The 17,929-nt window shown below is 49.9% G+C and overlaps 1 protein-coding gene across 2 annotated transcripts in view; it reads right to left on the reverse strand.

Moving 5' to 3' along the window:
- The window catches only part of LOC146871101 (myosin light chain 4-like), a 212,029-nt gene that overhangs the window by 158,899 nt on the left and 35,201 nt on the right, over positions 1–17,929 (reverse strand). For both annotated transcript variants that reach the window (XM_085650267.1, XM_085650268.1), the window contains exon 2: positions 14,928–15,074. The gene's annotated coding sequence lies outside the window, so the exon portion shown is untranslated. The remainder of the gene's footprint in view (positions 1–14,927; positions 15,075–17,929) is intronic.

A 17,929-nucleotide genomic window follows, 5' to 3' on the forward strand; every position in this document is an offset into this window, starting at 1 on the left:
GTCAGATTTGGGCGGCCATTCCAGGGGTGGCATAATACATGCTTCAGCCCCTGGTAGGCCCTGGGTACACCGATGCCCTGGATACCTGTGGTATGCTGAGACAGGGACTGACAAGGCGGCCCAGTTCCAATTAGTGGATGCACCTAATGTACATGTGTTTTAATTTCGAGAGAGAACAGCTAGGCTGTGGGTCTGATTGGCAGGCCCACAGCCGGAGAAAGTCGTAAACCAATGAAGCAAAAGCAAAAAATCGGGGTGATCATAGGATTGCAGACCCTACTCTCCTACATGACCCCCCCCCAAACTTTGGGACAATAAGCTAACCTTGACCAGGTGAGTCTTCTTGCTCTAAGTGGAAATACCTGGAGAGCCCATCTGCATTGCCATGATCAGTGCCAGGTCTATGCTCCACTGTGAAGTCCATCCCCTGTAGGGAAATGGACCACCTAAGTAGTTTGGGGTTTTCACCCTTCATTTGATTTAGCCACAAGAGGGGCTTATGGTCGGTCTGAATCTTGAAGTGAGTGCCAAACAAGTATGGCCTCAACTTCTTCAGGGCCCAAACCACAGCAAAGGCCTCCCTCTCAATAGCTGACCAATTCTTCTCTCTGGGGGTCAGCCTCCTGCTAATAAAAGCTATGGGCTGGTCATGACCATCAAAATTCAGTTGCGATAGAACAGCTCCCACACCCAGCTCCGAAGCGTCTGTTTGGACAATGAATGGTTTGGAGTAGTCTGGACTCTTTAGGATAGGTGCTGTGCACATGGCCTGCTTTAGGTCATCGAATGCCTTCTGACAGCTTGCTGTCCACTGAACTTTTTTTGGCATCTTTCTACTTGTCAGGTCGTTTAGCGGGGTCACAATGGATCCATAATTTCTGACAAATTTCCGGTAATAACCAGTCAGGCCCAAGAAAGCTCGAACCTGAGTCTGGGTGGTTGGAGGAGCCCAGTCCTGGATGGCCTGTATTTTGCTCTCCAATGGTTGAACCTGGCCTCCACCTACAAGGTGGCCCAGGTATACAACCTGTGTCTGCCCTATCTGGCACTTAGTGGCCTTGATAGTGAGGCCTGCCTTCTGCAGGGCCTCTAACACTTTCCTCAGGTGGACCAGGTGATCCTCCCAGGTGGAGCTAAAGACAGCGATATCGTCCAGATACGCCGCACAGAAGTCGTCCAACCCAGTGAGAACTCGATTCACCAGCCTTTGGAAGGTGGCAGGTGCATTTTTCAAACCAAAGGGCATTACCACGAACTGATAATGCCCACCCGGGGTAGAAAATGCTGTTTTGGGCTTGGCCTCCTCAGCTAACCTGATTTGCCAATACCCAGCTGTCAGGTCAAACGTACTTAAGTAGTTGGCCGAGGCCAACCGGTCGATAAGTTCGTCTGCTCTTGGTATCGGGTGGGCGTCAGTCTTAGTGACCGCATTGAGGCCTCTGTAGTCCACGCAAAACCTCATCTCTTTCTTACCGCCCTGGGTGTGAGGTTTCGGCACGAGCACTACTGGACTAGCCCAGGGGCTGTCCGAGGGTTCAATGACTCCCAGCTCCAACATTTTCTGCACCTCTGTCTTGATGCAGTCTCTGACATGATCAGGTTGCCGATAGATTTTACTCTTTACGGGCAGACTGTCCCCAGTGTCGACCTCATGGGTACACCACTTGGTCTGACTGGGTGTCAGAGAGAACATATGTCGAAAGGATTGAAGAACCTGTTTACAATCCTCTTGTTGATGTCCAGAGAGGCTGCCGCAAAAGACAACACCATCTACTGATCCATCGTCAGGGTTCTGAGAGAGCAGGTCTGGGAGAGGGTCACTCTCCTCCTCCTGTCCCTCATCTGTGGCCATGAGCAAGCCCATGCCCTCCCTGTCGACATATGTCTTGAGCCTGTTTACATGGAGCACCCTGTGGGGGCTCCGGGGAGTTCCCAGGTCTACCAAGTAGGTGACCTCTCCCTTTTGCTCAATGATCGTGTGGGGCCCAGACCATTTGTCTTTGAGTGCTGCTGGGGCCACTGGCTCCAGCACCCACACCTTCTGTCCAGGCTGGTACACAGTCAGGACAGCCTTTTGGTCGTGCCAAGCTTTCTGTAATTCTTGGCTCGCCTCCAGGTTTTTAGACGCCTTTTCCATGTACTCCGCCATCCGCGAGCGGAGACCGAGCACATAGTCCACAATGTTTGATGCCGGCTTTCTGAGAGGTCTCTCCCATCCTTCCTTTACCAAACAAAGGGGTCCCCTTACAGGATGTCCGAACAGAAGCTCAAAAGGGCTGTAGCCAACCCCCTTCTGCGGGACCTCTCTGTAGGCGAACAAGAGGCAGGGTATCAGGACATCCCATCTCCGCCGAAGCTTTTCAGGTAGTCCGTGAATCATCCCTTTTAGGGTCCTATTGAATCTCTCAACAAGCCCATTGCATTGTGGGTGATAGGGTGTGGTGAACTTGTAGTTGACACCACATTCCTTCCACATAGCAGTCAGATATCCCGACATGAAGTTTGCACCTCTGTCTGAGACGACCTCCTTAGGGAAGCCCACTCTGGAGAACACTCCAAGTAGGGCCCGTGCCACCACAGGTGCTGTAGTGGTCCTAAGGGGAATAGCTTCAGGATACCTGGTGGCGTGGTCCACCACCACCAGTATAAACTTGTGCCCTGATGCTGTCTGGGGTTCCATGGGTCCGACAATGTCGATCCCCACGCGTTCAAAGGGTACCCCCACCACTGGTAGTGGTATGAGGGGGGCCTTTGTCGTGCCACCTGACTTACCACTGGCTTGGCAAGTGACACAGGAGCGGCAAAACTCCTTCGTATCTTCGGACATGTGGGGCCAGTGAAAGTGTGGAACAATTCTGTCCCAAGTCTTATTCTGGCCTAAGTGACCTGCAAGGGGAATCTCGTGGGCCAAGGTGAGAAGGAAACCTCTCAGAGACAAGGGGATGACCAGCCTCCTGGTCGCACCAGGTTTGGGGTCTCTTGCCTCGGAGTACAGGAGTCCATCGTCCCAGTACACTTTGTGGGTACCTGTGGCGTTCCCTGCAGCCTCAGCAGCGGCCTGCTGTCTGAGGGGTTCAAGTGAGGGGCAGTCTAACTGTGCCTTCCCCAGGTCTTCCCTGGAGGGTCCCCCTGAGCCCAGAAACTCAACCTGACCAGGTTCAAGCTCTTGCGGCTCAGTTTCCCTCAGTTCTTTAAGGTCAGCCTCCTCGGAGACTTGATCCACGACCTGGGGCAAGGGGGAAGGCGAAGCCTTACCCTTACTGCTCCTTTTCTTGGAAGGTGTCTGGTCCGTTCTTCCAGGATCCAGCACCTGTTCAGTGGGGCATCTTTTGGCCCGTGACCTGGTCACAGCAAGGACATGTGCTGGCAAGCCTAACATCTCCATGTGAGTCCTCTGCTCCACTTCTGACCATTGTGACGTTTCCAAATCATTGCCCAACAGACATTCTACGGGGAGGTCTGAACTAACCACAACCTTTTTCGGGCCACTTACCCCTCCCCAGGAGAAATCAACAACTGCCATACTGTGATTGGTAGTGACGTTGCTGGCATTGGTCACTAGGTAACTGGTACCTAGCATGATCTGTCCAGGGTCCACGAAGTTAGGCGTCACCATGGTGACACTGGCACACGTGTCCCTGTAGGCCTGAGCCACTTTTCCATTTATCAAAGGCGTCTGCCTGTATTTGCCCAAAGTATTGGGACTGGCATCAGGGGACATATCCATATCCCCTGTACAGACAAGGACGGCCTGAGTGAGCGTGCCGACTAAGTCGTCACTCCCCTCGGTTCCCAAGGTTAACCCAACTAATGCCTTGGGAGGCGCACTACCACTGCTGACTGTACTAGGGGGCGCAGGTGCCTTAGGGGCTGCAGTGGCAGGAGTTTGCCCTCCTTTCTTGGTGCACTCACTAAACCAGTGAGTCTTACTTTTACAGTATTGGCACCACCTTTTTGACTGGCCTTCTTGAGTCTTCTTCTTCTGTGAAGCCTGACCCCCACCCTCTTTGGTTTGTTGGGGACCTGTCGAAGACTTCTGGTCATTTTGTTCGTTCTTGTTACCCTTTTGGTCTGCTTTCTTCTGACCACCCTGGTTCTGATTCTGGTTCTGCTTGACCCTTGTTCTGACCCATCTGTCTGCCTTCTTTCCCAATTCTTGGGGAGAGGTCAGATCCGAGTCGACAAGGTGCTGATGCAACAATTGGTTCTGACAGTTGTTTAAAATCTGTTCTCGCATGATAAGATTGTACAATCCTGTGTAATCAGTAACCTTGCTACCCAGCAACCAGCCTTCCAAAGCCTTAGTGGCACAATCGACAAAGTCAGCCCAATCCTGAGACTGAATTTTCTGGGTGTCCCGGAACAGCACCCGGTACTGTTCCGTGGTTAAGCCGAACCCATCAATCAGTGTGTTCTTCAGGACTTGGTAGTTGTTAGCATCCTCAGCTCTTGTAGTGAGGAGCTTGTCCCTTCCTTTACCTTCAAAGGAAAGCCACAGTATAGCTGCCCACTGACTTGGGGGGACGCACTGGACAGTGCAGGCCCTCTCCAAGGCAGTTATCCACTTGTGGATGTCGTCCCCTTGTTTAAAGGGGGGCACTATTTTACTCAGGTGTCTAGTGTCTATACCCCTGTCTTTCTCTCTATTGAGAATGCTGCCACCAGTGGGGTCTAACCCACTTAATTTCTGCTCTCGGGCCAAGGCAAGTCTTTCTTTGGCGAGGGCAAGTTCTTCCCGCTCGATCCTCAGATTGACCTCCCGCATTTTCGCTTCATGCTCCCTCCTCTGAGGGGAAGTCATTCCTCTCTGAGAAGGTACCTGAGAGACATGTGTATGAACCGATCTGCCAGAGCCTCTGGAGAGAGACCTAGCTCGTCCGTTCCCAAGGTTAAGCCTGCTTGAGCGTGGGCCCGGGGCTCCCCCAGTTCCATTCTCATGCCTGCTTAAGTTGGTCCTTGTAAGCCTGCCGACTACCACTGGACCTTTGTCTGCCTCGTCTCCCGATAACTCGTCCTCGTCCTCCTCCTCTGTGTGGAGGTCGAGGTCTGGGTCACCGAGGGTTCCCTCTAAGGGAGGCATGTTCCCATCTGCACTGGGGGGACCTGGGTTAGAGGACCTCCTAGCATCGTACGCCTCTAAGAGACCTATCAGTATTGCGATGGTAGGGTTAGAACCCTGGTTTAGCTTCCTGGAGGCACACAGTTGTCTCATCTCCTTGAAGCTAAGAGTTGCATATCGTGACACGACCTGTGGAGGGTCACTGACCACTAAGGGAGTCCCTGCAGACTCTCCGTGGACCGACATGCTTTTCTAGTGGGGTGTAAGTGTTGCACCTACCTACACTATGGGTTTACCTACTGATCCCTTGCTAAGAGTTGTAGTCAGGGTGTGCTAAGCCCTGTTACACTACAACAGCCGGCTCAGTAGAACTCGGAGTATTCTAAGTTAAGTTATATGTACCTGGGTACTTATGTGATCTTTCACTGCGATATTCTTAGGATACGTGTGTGGTAAAACAACAGCAAGCTCAAATCCCAACCGCTGCTCACCAATGTGAGAAGTTGGCCTGATATGTAGTGCTCACTATTCTAGTGATCACTGTGTATCATTCCAAACGACCCTTATTGATGATTGGTTGTAAGTCAACCTTATAGACCAGCTATCCTAGTAGCGTGGATACGAGCAGTCTTAGGCTAAACTCTAGAGGGCGTGTTAAGCCAGCTGTTTACCATCACATATACCCCTTGAACACCAAGTGAAAGGACTCCACACAAGTTGTTATGAAAATAAAAGGATATTTATTTATAACAAGACTACCCTGGCTCTTTATGAGTCAGGGAGCTAAGCACACTACAAAACTCTTAGGAAAATACTTCAGTTGCACAATTTACACAAATGCCCGAGGGGCACGAGAAACCATCTACACTAACAGTGAAATGCGAATGGTTAGAGTCTGGAGGTACTGATTCCGGAGTGTTCCGATCAGTGGGACTAAACGAAAAAGGAACTGGACACTTGTAGAGCGAACCTGCGATGGAGCACCGAGATGCTCGAGTTACCTAGCCCGGAGGCTGCGGCTGCGTGAAGTTCGGCAAGATGTCGGGAGTCCTCGTGTAGTCTCAGGAGCCTGAAAGAAGAAGTTGCTGGCAGGCGACCAGTGACGATGTTCAGAGCGATCCAAGCCTGGATCGGTGATGAAGGAAACCTGAAAGCAGAGGGGACTCAGTTCTCAACCGCTAGCCAGCGATCGTGTGAGTACCAGGGGGGTACCGGCTGAAGTCACCTCGACCAGGTGAGTGGGTGACGTCGGACTCGGCTGTTCCTCGGACCAGGAGGCGCGGCGGCGACCAGGATGGAGGGCGAGCTGTCCCACGAAGGTGTCTGCTGTCGATGATGCTGGGCCCAGGAAGGGGCAGCGGATCTTGGCAGTGGCAACCCAAGCGGGGGAGTCCAGATGGCGTCGGGAGTGGACCAGGAGGGTCCGTGGTACTCCTCTGTTGAAGGGGAGCAAGAGCCAGTCTGGAGCAACCAGACCGGTGATGCAAATAATCTTGGAGCGTCGTGAAGAGGGCCACAAGCCGGTCGGCAAGTGGTCGGACAACGCGGGGAACAGCAAGAAGCGGAAGGGCCCCCACGCAGATCTCGTGGATGCTGGGGAGACAGACTTCGATGCTGGAGCTGCTCAGGGTTTTAGGGCTTCTCAAACCCTAGGTGCACTCACTCGAGGGTCCCTCGGTGGGCGTGCTAGATAAGCGTCGTGCAGGTTCTGAAGATAGCCAGTCCCGCAGGTCTTGTCACACCTACGACTCTCAGCTGGGCTGATGAGGTAGGTAAAAGGTCAGAGATGGCAGGGAACTCGGGTCTCGTCGAGCTGGGCCATCTTGATCCGTAGGAGACGTACAGCAAACCGCAAGCGCTTAGGTGGTGCCTGCTGGTGCAGGGTGGCTACTCCTTAGCCACAAGGGAGAGTCTTCAGAAATAGTCAAGAGTTCCTTTCGTGGAAAGTGGTTCGTGATTCGGAGTTATCCGAATATCTGATTATCCAATTTGGGAAGGGGACTCGCTCCTACCTTTACTCTAAGAAAAGGGGCTGGCCCGTGACTAGGTTCTACCTATGGGTGGAGCCAGGAGGGGGGTGGTTACACCCCTATCCTTTGTCCGGCTTCGCGCCAGCTCAGGGGCTGGTATGCCCCCGAAACTGGTTTGAGCCGGGCTATGCACAGTGAGCACTGGGGTGCCACTTGCAATCACCTTCCTTTCAGCCCTGCCTACCTGGGATACACAAACCCTGTCTGGGATGGTGCTAACACCGCCCTCGACAGGAAACCCTTTGTCCAAGCTCCCCTTGCTGGAAGGTCCCCCAGCAGCAGGAGGTCAGACTTGTGTCTGGTGGCAGCATCCATTTTGTGATGCTGAGGCTTGAGTCAACTTTAACCGGGGTTCAAGGTTACTTCCATGTCGTGTCCCTCTAAAAGGGGGGAATGCTAACCCCGTCGCCAGGACTGGCGAGGGGGTCGTATTCCCATTCGTATGACACCTTACTCGACATGTGTAGGTGATGTGATGCCAAAGTTAGCAAATAACCGCAAGGATTATAATGCATTAAAAGTAGTTGGCCCGCGTCACCATGGAACGGCTATTAGGACTTGGTTCCGCAAGCCGTCGACGGGCTCAGCTCGCGCCAGAGCACCGTCCCACATGATTCCCGGCACTCTGCCTTCAGGATTGATAAGGCCTGCTATAGGAGTGACTGATAGGAATCCATGTGTCCATTTTAGGGTTTAGGTGTAGGAATACTACACCTACAGCAACGGGTGATTACACCACGTGGCCCCAGCTGTCGTGCAGCCAGTTGTGTCAGATTTGGGCGGCCATTCCAGGGGTGGCATAATACATGCTTCAGCCCCTGGTAGGCCCTGGGTACACCGATGCCCTGGATACCTGTGGTATGCTGAGACAGGGACTGACAAGGCGGCCCAGTTCCAATTAGTGGATGCACCTAATGTACATGTGTTTTAATTTCGAGAGAGAACAGCTAGGCTGTGGGTCTGATTGGCAGGCCCACAGCCGGAGAAAGTCGTAAACCAATGAAGCAAAAGCAAAAAATCGGGGTGATCATAGGATTGCAGACCCTACTCTCCTACAAAAGGCTTTTGTTATTTTACAGCTGAGCGTGGATGACACTAACTAATCCTATGCTTAAAGACTTTGCTGAAGAAAGGAGAAAAGACTTTGTCTCTTTCTAGCTTGGCGTGGATAGCACTATACTAATCCTATGCTTAAGAACTTTACTTGAAAAGCAGACATTTGAGGTGAGCAGATTCAGAGTGTCGCTTGTGTTGTAGGGTGCTCTATATAGGAGCTGCTCTCCACTTAAACCTGGGAACTACCAAGAGTTCTCTGCTTCCTTTTTTGCATAATTTGTGTGCAGCTCTAGGCCTGAAAGGGTATTGTTTTATATATATATTCACTTAAAAAACCATAGGTTTCACACAGGTTATAGTTAGGTGGACATTTCACTCGTAAAAAACCAACGAAATTCCCCCGTTATAGTTAGTTCAGATAACTATAACTCGCACACCCGCAATCCACTGCTCATGACATCACACATTACATCACTCATGACATGGTCAATGGCATCACTCATGACATCACTGATGACATCACTGATGACATCATCCTTGTGATAGAGTGGCGGTCGCGCGAGTTATAGTTATCTGAACTAACTATAACAGGGGAATTTCATTGGTTTTTTACGAGTGAAATGTCCACCTAACTATAACGTGTGTGAAACCTATGGTTTTTTAAGTGAATTTGTACGTTTTTTTAAATGCTAAGTTATGTATTTATTAATATTTTTTTTTTTTCAAGGTTTTTCACCGTGCGCGCACCGGTCGCGCACCCCGCGATTTTTAAAAAAAATATAAAAATGTTTTTTTCACCCTTGGGAGTCCTTCTGTGACCCCCTGACAAAGGCTAGGGGGTCAGGAACTCTCTTCCCTGCCCCCTTTTCACGTTTTCCACCTTTCCTTTTCAGTGCGACAGACAAAATGGCGGCCGACACTTCCTGATTTCGACCGATTCGAAAGTTGACTGACATCTAACAACCAATCAGAATTACGCTCGCGCACGGCACCGTGCGCGCACCGTGCGCGCACAGTGCGCGCATATAGATATTTATATGCTTTTAAATGCTATTTTCTCAGGAAATACTGAACAGATTGACACCAGACCTGCAAAAGGCACTTCCCTGACCTGAGGACTACCTCTCTGCCAAATTTCAAGTAATTCTGTTCAGCCGTTCGGGCTGTACCTTCGACTAAAGGTCCTATGGAAAAATGCATGAGGAAAACGCGTTTTGGGATCCCCCTTTTTTCTCAGCCCCCCCTTGACGAATCACCCCGAGACTTTCAGGTTAGGAGCTGAGCGGAGCGCCCCATTAGTTTTGAAAATTTCGCGAGGATTCGTCAACGGGCGCCAAAGTTATTCAAAATAGAATTTTGAGATTTCCTATGGAAACACAATCCTAACTATAACTATCTACTGGCGACCGCCAGTAGATACTATTTATATATATATATATATATATATATATATATTCTCAATGAAAAAACAAAGGTGAAAGTGACATTATAGTTAGGCGTTGAAATGATATACGAACTAACATTAAAGAAAATGAAAAACTTACATTCGCCAGTTATAATTTAGTTAAGCAATTATTACTTGTGCCCTGTTGCTCTGCTTATGACTTCACATATTACATCACTGATGACATCAATGATTACATAAACTGGGTGCAGAGGAGGTTTGGCCTCAGGACTTGCAGCCCCTTCCCCCCCATTATTGTTGGCCCTACTTGACGAATCAGTGATAACCATTCAATGAAGGAGCCAAAGTTGATGAATTTTTCTTGGAAAGTTTCATGCGGATTCCTCAAGCATTGATAATGTTATTAGGAAAACAAAAACTACATTTACTATGAAAAGTGTAGCCTACCTATAATTACACATATACACACACTGATGACTGACTGATAGACAACAAAATGACCTTCATTTGAGTCTAAATATGGCTGCCACCTTGGAATGGTATTGTACGTAGTGTATCACTGGTTTACCATTCCAAAGTCACTGCTTAAACAAATTAATAATCAGCAAAAATACCAATATGAAAAACTCCAGCAGTCCAAGTTGTGTTTCAAGACACGAAACAGATGAAAATAGAATAAGTACATATTTACAAAGTCCAAAGAAATAGCCCCTGAAGCTCTTCCTGTTGAAGAGTGAAACAGCCCCAGCAACAGTTGAAAATACCACCGCCAAGTTCCCACTTTCTCAGACCAACGGCTCTTGATGGTACCAGCCTAGTGAGATGTGGATGCCCACCCGTAAACTACACGATCAGAACTCACATGGTAACAAACCTGCCCACAGACAGGCAAACACTTTTGCAGCAAAAGGTAAAGCAGGTGTGAAGTCAAATAAGAGAAGGTGGAAAACCACTATATCCCTCTGATGGGAGAGCGCTCAAGGTCCTGCTACTGGATCAATGGTCCATGTTGTTGGAAATGTAGTTGGTGTAGGGAATTGTCCTTCAGAGTCAAAGATGACAGCCTGAATAGGCCCAGCACAGCTAATCCTTGCAATCCCACAGGAAACGGAAGAACAACAGGGAGTAGGAGATGAAATCATTAAGACACAGTCTTACTGGCTAGAGCACCACCTGAAGGCGTAAGCACTGCCCCTGCAGCCCTGTTGTACGAATATGCGCGGGACCCAGCCACACAGGCACTAGGGCCACTGTGGCGATATCCTGCACCATCACGAACAGCTGCACTACCGGCAGGGCTCAAAGCCACTTGACTCCTCTTGCCTTCATTGCCCCCCCTGCCACCAGCAACTGGAGGGACCTGCAGTAGACCAAGTAAGCAAGCCTTGGAACCTTGGTTTCGATCATACATGACTCAACCAATCAAGAGGCTGCTTCAGGATGCTAATAAAAACCTAACATGATCACAAACATGTGTTCTATGTATCCCTGACACCAAAGATGATGAATTTAAATAATAAATGATTACATTAGGAGTGCATGGGTTATTAAAGCAATCTCTTAATTCATTAATTTATGTTTCATCCTTGTCTGACAGGTGGCCACTGGCATAGGGTTTGCTATAGAGACATGTTTAGTTTTAGAAAGTTATACATTCTACGTGAGTCTTTCAAAATGTGAAATTTAGGATTATCCTAGTTTAAGGTGTAATGTGCAAATGCGAGAGAGGAGCCGGAGAGTGGGACATCTGGACATTTTAGGACAGGCAAATAATGATTAAATATTAGACCAGAGGCCATGGTCTGGAACCCGCCACATCCCACGACAGTGAAAGATATAAAGTTATCAGGGTGCCCGATTGATGGTTCAGACATGACAAACAAATCTGCGATCATTGCGATGAGGACTGAGATTAGGAGCGCGTGATACTATAGTCCTTGGTGGACATTAATAAAGTGCGATTGCCCTCACCCACAGCCGGTGGCATGCTTCATCGCCCGGTGCCTCCTGACGTGTAGGGGACTCTCTTATGAGCTTTCAGCGGGGTAGAGGGTTTTAGTGAAAATGTGTGCGGTGCACGCTTGCAGGGTGGCTGCACTCACTCAGATGGTGTGCACTAAGAGCGACTCCATGGCTCCTAAGAGCCCCTCTTGTACAGGGACCTGGGTCCTAATTTCTAAACATGCACAGAGGGAGGGGGCATCACATGGATGATTCTTTATTGTAGACTCCGTCCTTGCATATAAAAAACAACTGCCCTGTAAGATTAATACAAGGCCCGCCTGGGCATCCCAAGACTGGCAAATAATAAGGAAATATGGGGCAAGGGACCAAGATTAGAAAGGGAACAAAGACGCACATCTGGAGATCCTCATACAGGCAAACAATAAACAAATGCATGCATTCAGTGACTGTTGGTTAATGACAGGCACACACAGGCACCCCTGGCCACCCCAAGACAGGCAAATAATGATATCATGCCAGGCGAGTGGCCATGGGCTGGTACAGGCAAATCCCAAGACCGGCGAGCAATGTCCTCACAGAAGGAGGGGAGGCGGCTGGTGTTCAGGGGCGTGATGGGCGTCGCCCTACCACCCTAGGGGGGAGTAAAAAATGCGAGATGGAACACCGAGCAGCTAGCAATAAATTGTGCTGGCTGCTCGGTGAACAAACATGTAAATCTGGGTTTTGTTTGAGGGGGTGGGGTCGTGGTGGGGGAGGATGGCACTTGGCTCTGTGTATATCTTGGCTCCAAGGGCGAAGATTTCTTCGACCTGGAGCCAGAAAGCAGGACAGTGACGGCACTCTGGTGGGCGCAGTCTGTATAGCACTGCCAGAATAGTGTTTTAGTTTGGGCGTTATTCACGTAGCCCAGGGAGGAGTCGGAAGACTTACATTCATTTCAATGGCTGGGGGCAGGGCACTCAGCTTAAACAATGTAGGAGTGGGGGCGTGTCAGTGACCTCTGCTTCTTCCATAAGACCCAGCAATAGTTGGGGTCTGGGGGAGGAATCCAAATCCAGCATTTTCCGGTTTCTTCCAGGCTTGCGCCATGCTGTCCAGTCATACGGAGGAGCCTGGCGCGAGAACGTTCCATTGGTGAGTTATTTATTTAGTTAATAGTTACACAGTGCGTTATATTGATGAGACTAATGCTGAACGCTACACGCAGCGGACAGACTGGTTTTGTTAATGTATTTACATTCTTAAATTGTCTATTCTTTGTCGCTGTTCCTCTACCCTTGTGAGAATCTCATCCGCATCTGCCACGAGGCCGCACTGTTCGGCTTCTTTAAGAACCTTCCCTCCTTTAATGGAGCTTATGCCGTCCTGCCTTGGTGTGCAGGGGCCGGCGGGACGGGTTTTAACACATCTCCTGCGGACATACCTCCTGGCAAGCAAAAGTAGTTGCATGGCAGCTAAGTCAAACGGGCAGTCGGACTGTGTAGGGCACACGTGTGTGTCTGTCCATTTCTGTGGGTGGCTGTATAGTGTTTGTGTGGATGAATGTTTGTTTACCTCCGTAGGTTTATGTTTATCGACATACTTGTGTTAGGGGCTTGTGTGTCTTTCACAAATAGCTTTACAAAGGCCATTTAAACATGTTGCGGATGTGGCTGGAATTAAAGGTGCATGCTTTTTAACAAGGGGCAGCATTTTTAAATTGCCCGTACTATTGTTCTGCTTATGTTTTGTGTCTGCTGCCAGCAGTTTACACTCTGTGGTGTCCCTTCTGTGGCAAAGACAGCGATGTCTGCATATCATTGCCCTGGGACAGTAGAGCAGCTGTGGATGCTTTGATGCTCTATTCTCCGTTGTTTTTTCAAGGGTCAGTGAGACACTCTGAGGAGTCCTGGAATCTGCCAGCTGAAGGTAAGAAAACCCAGAGCTCATGCTCAGATTGGAGCTTGGCAGTAGGTTTCTTGTGTAGTGCGGTGCTAAAGGAAGACACGTAAGCACTATGAGAAGGCACTGCAACAGATATAGAAGTCACATTTGATGTGCTGGCTAACACCTACTTTGATACCTCCCTAATGGAAAGGAAACCATGTCAACCCTGACCTATTATTTGAAGTGGATTGTGCCTGTGTGTCTTATAAACATCCTGCTCTCTCTTCAATACCTTTCTCAGGATCGAGGGCTGCTTCAGTCCGGGTCAATCCAGAGAACCGCATTGACGTGGGGGTACATTTTGACATCAGGAGGGTTAGGTTGAGGGCTGAGGAGTCTAGAAAGAAGGCGGTAAGAGGGTGCAGCTTGTGGCAGTTGGTCACAAGAGAGAATCCACACAAAAGTATTTGACCATTAGTAGCAGCTGCCATGGAAGATTAGGCCCATGGAGCTTGCAAAGTTATTACTTGCACTTCTCCCTCCTTCCTGCTTACGCCTCTCTCTTCCTTACACATGTGTTTTCTCCCATCTTCATCTGCCCTTTATATTCCCCTCCTTCTAACACCTCCTCCTCCCTGTACCTGCACATTCTCTTGGCAATATGTACCCTTCACACTCCATCCTCTCCTCCCATCTCTCTATTACCACTCTTTATTTTCAAACATTTGTGGGTGTGGGGTAACTTCCACATTTTCAGTTGAGCTTGTTTGCTTTGCTCACTCACGACTTTGCACTCATCCCCAGCTTTTCCACCTCACCATTTTCAAAACTCGCCAGCCGCCGCTGGAGGGGACTGCGGCTGGAAACAGACACATATGGCGCCCCATGAAAGGGAAAAAAACAAGCAAATACAGGGCAAGAGACCACGAGCTGGAAACAGGTGCATCTATGCATCACAAGGCAAGCAAAGACCGGGCAAGCACGGGGCTGTGGGCTGGAGACAGGAACACACGCGGGCGTGCTCGTTCAAAACAGGGCGAGTGACAATGGACTGGAGACAGACAGGTGTGCCTGAGCCTCCAAGTGCAGGCATACATGAAGTGACAACCACAGGACCATAGAACGCGATGGAGACAGGCACACACAAGCAGGCTCGAAACAGGTCGACATCCGAGTCTGAGGAAACCAGGAGCTAGGCGCTACTTCAGAGGCTGCACTGGGCATCCCAGGCTGCTCACAGTGACAACCAAAAGGTGCCCAACACGGGTCCCGCTCGGTTAAAGGCGTGAGACTCGGAAAACACTGCGACTGTGCGTGACAGTGTTAGACACCCATAAACCTTGAAATGCATACGAGGGCAAAGCACCGCCCGCGCACCCACAACCCAGACACGTGCACAGCAGGAAGTGATCCATGCAAGAAAAGGGCTTTTAGGCATCATGTCACTCGGTACATCTTACATTCGACAAGTGCCAAAGAAATATGTGTCTCTCCCACACAGCCAGCCTAGAATAATACTGCAATTCGATGTATTTGTGATACTCACGGTGATGTCTTTAGGGTCAAATGCTGGCTCCTTCGGGGGCTCGGGGCGGCGGGCGCAGGCGCTGCGGCAGGGGCTGCCTTGGCATCCTTCTTGGGTTCAATCTTCTTGGGGGGCATGATGGGGCCTGGAGTCTGTGGGAACTACCCCCTGCAGGAGAAAAGAAGTAGAGTGTTCAAATGAGCAGAGAAAATGAGGACCAGAGAGTAGTGAGGTGCGTTGAAAAGATGGACAGAGAAGCCAGGCAAGAGGAGAAAATGAGGAGCAGTGAATACTGACAGCTGAAGAAAAAGACGAGCAGACAAAAATGGGGACGTAGCACATCAGCGTGAATAATGAAAAGTAGATTATAGTCTTGGGGTAAATGGAGTACTATAGTGCGGTGAGGTCAAAGAAGAAGCGGAAAGTGTTGCGTCGCTTGCCCTGCAATGACCACCACCACGCAGTGTGAGTACGTGTTCTTTATTTCATATTATCGGCAGCTAGCATGCTGCGTGTCTGCCCTCGACCATCGCTTCCTGCGCTCTGCCCCTCGGCCACCCCCTGACCGGAACTGGTGTCCGGTGACCTGTGCTGCCCCTCGCCCTCTCCCAGGTCCTAGTGTCCACTCCTCAGGACACTACATCTCCCCCTTTGTCACAAAGACGTGACGACAGTAACATTAGTTCGTAATCAGAAATGGGACAGTTGGTGAGGTAGAGTCCGTTGCAAGATGTGATGTGACCCGTGAGGTGCTACCCAGAGCGGCATCTCACATTTCTTCTATCAGTCTCTTTGGTCTCACAATGTCTCTTCTCGGCCTCGTCACAAGTCCTTGGCCCTCCTTTGGCCTAGTTGCTTCTGCTGCACCTGCTCCATTGCACTCCCTTTTTGTGGTCTCTTCGATGCCTGTCACTTGCTCTTCGTCCTTTTCTTCCTTTAGGCCTTTGAAATGTGAGCTGTTTCTTGTTATTCGTTGGCGGTCTGATTCTGCTGTTATCATTGTTCCTTTTACTTGTGTTATCGTCAACGGGTCTTGGGCGAACAAACTGTCCGACTTTCGTTGTTGTCTCTGGCGGACTACTACAGTGTCTCCTTCATGGAAATGTGATCTGGTGGCATGTCGTCGGCTGTCGGCGTATTCTTTCATTTTTCTCTTAGCCGCCTCATCTTTGGCTGCCACGCTCTCGTGCCCTGGCGCCGTCAGTCCTTCTACCTGCGGCAGCCTCGTTCAGCTTGTCCTCCCTAGTACCAGCTCGGCCGGGCATTTCCCTGTGGACCCATGGGGCGTGTTTCTGTAGTCTCTCAGTATTTGGCATAGTGCTTGGCCCAGGGAAATCTGTGACAGCTTCGCCCTCTGAACTGCATTCTTGATGTTTCCAATGAATCTTTTGACCATGCCATTTGCTTGCGGCCATAGTGGTGTTATCTTCCTGTGCTGTATTCCGAGGTAGGCCATGAACCTTCGGAATTCCTCTCCTGAGAACGGAGGACCATTATCAGTTTTCAGTGTTTCTGGCGAGCCCCATGCTGCAAATATGTCGTCCAGAACAGGTAGCACTGCTGCTGCTGACGTTGAGGAGACTTGTCTCACAATGGGGAATCTGGAGTATTCATTTATTATGACCAGTAGGTAAGTTCCCGCTTCTAGAGGTCCAAAGAAGTCGGCAGCCATTGTTGTCCATACAGCCCTTGGCAGTTCCGACATGTGCATAGGTTCTTGTCTTGCTGGCGGACCTGTTGTTTACATAGGTGACAGGCCGCGATCGTATCTTCGACTAGACTGTCTAAACCGGGGAACCACACTTTTTCTCTCAGCAACTTCTTTGTCGCCACAATGCCCCTGTGTGACTCGTGTGCAATGCTGACCACTTGGCGCCGTAGTGAGCTTGGAATGACTATCCTGGTGCCCCGCATTACTATTCCACTATTTTCCTCTGATAGCTCCGCGCTTATTTTCTGCTAAGCCAGCATCTCCTCCTTGTTTACTCCTCCCTTCCATGTGCAGTTGTTGTTGACATGTCTCCACCTTTGTTGCCTCATCATTTCTCTGGCCGCTCGGAAAGGGTCATCTTTTTCAGTTTCTCTCTCGATTTCTGTTAGAGTTACTGGTGGAGGCGTGCTTTGCTTTAACACGAAGTTTAAGTATTCTTCTGCCATTGAGGCCTTTGTCTCTGAATGCGGTAGTGGATGCCGTGACATGTAGTCTGCTGGATTATGTTCTTTCCCTGGTTTGTGGACAATTTTGAAATCGTAGTCCATCAATCTGATGCCCCAGCGCTCGATGCGGGGCGGCATCTTTGCCGCTGGGTTGCCGTAAATTGTTACTAGTGCTTGGTGGTCTGTGATGATGGTGAACGGCTTCCCGTACACAAACATGTGGTAATGCTCGCATGCCCATACCACCGCTAAGCTTTCTTTCTCCGGCTGTGAGTATGCCTTCTCAATGTCTGTCAGGCTTTTGCTGGCGAATGAAACAATCTTCCTTGGTGACTCCTTTCCTGGCAAGTGTTGTGCTAGTATCGCTCCTAGCCCCACTGGGCTGGCATCGACCGTCAGCTCGGTGCAGAGCAGAGGGTAGAAGTATGCGAGGTGCTCCACAGTCATCACGGCCTTCCGTATTTCTTCGAACGCTTCATTGCATTGTTGAGACCAAACAAATTTCTGGCCTTGTTTCGTTAGTTCTCTCAGCGGCGTGCTCACCGTAGCAAAGTCTTGTATGTATCTGGCACAGTAGCTTGCCAAGCCTAGGAATGATCTTATTTCTGCCACATCTGACGGTGGCCTTGTGTTCTTCAGCGTCTCCACTTTGCTGGAATCAGGCCTCATCCCTTTTTCCGAGAATATGTGCCCGAAGAATATCAGTTCTGTTCTCCCTAGCTCGCACTTTTCTCCACTCAGTGTTAGCCCGGCCTGCTTCAGCTGTTTGCACACTTGCCGTAGGGCGCCATCGTGTTCTTCGTCCGATTTCCCAAACACTAGGATGTCGTCACTGTAGTTGAAACTGTTGTGCACTGGTCGTATCA

Source organism: Triturus cristatus, chromosome 1_1, assembly GCF_964204655.1.
Source record: "Triturus cristatus chromosome 1_1, aTriCri1.1, whole genome shotgun sequence".
NCBI lineage: Eukaryota > Metazoa > Chordata > Amphibia > Caudata > Salamandridae > Triturus > Triturus cristatus.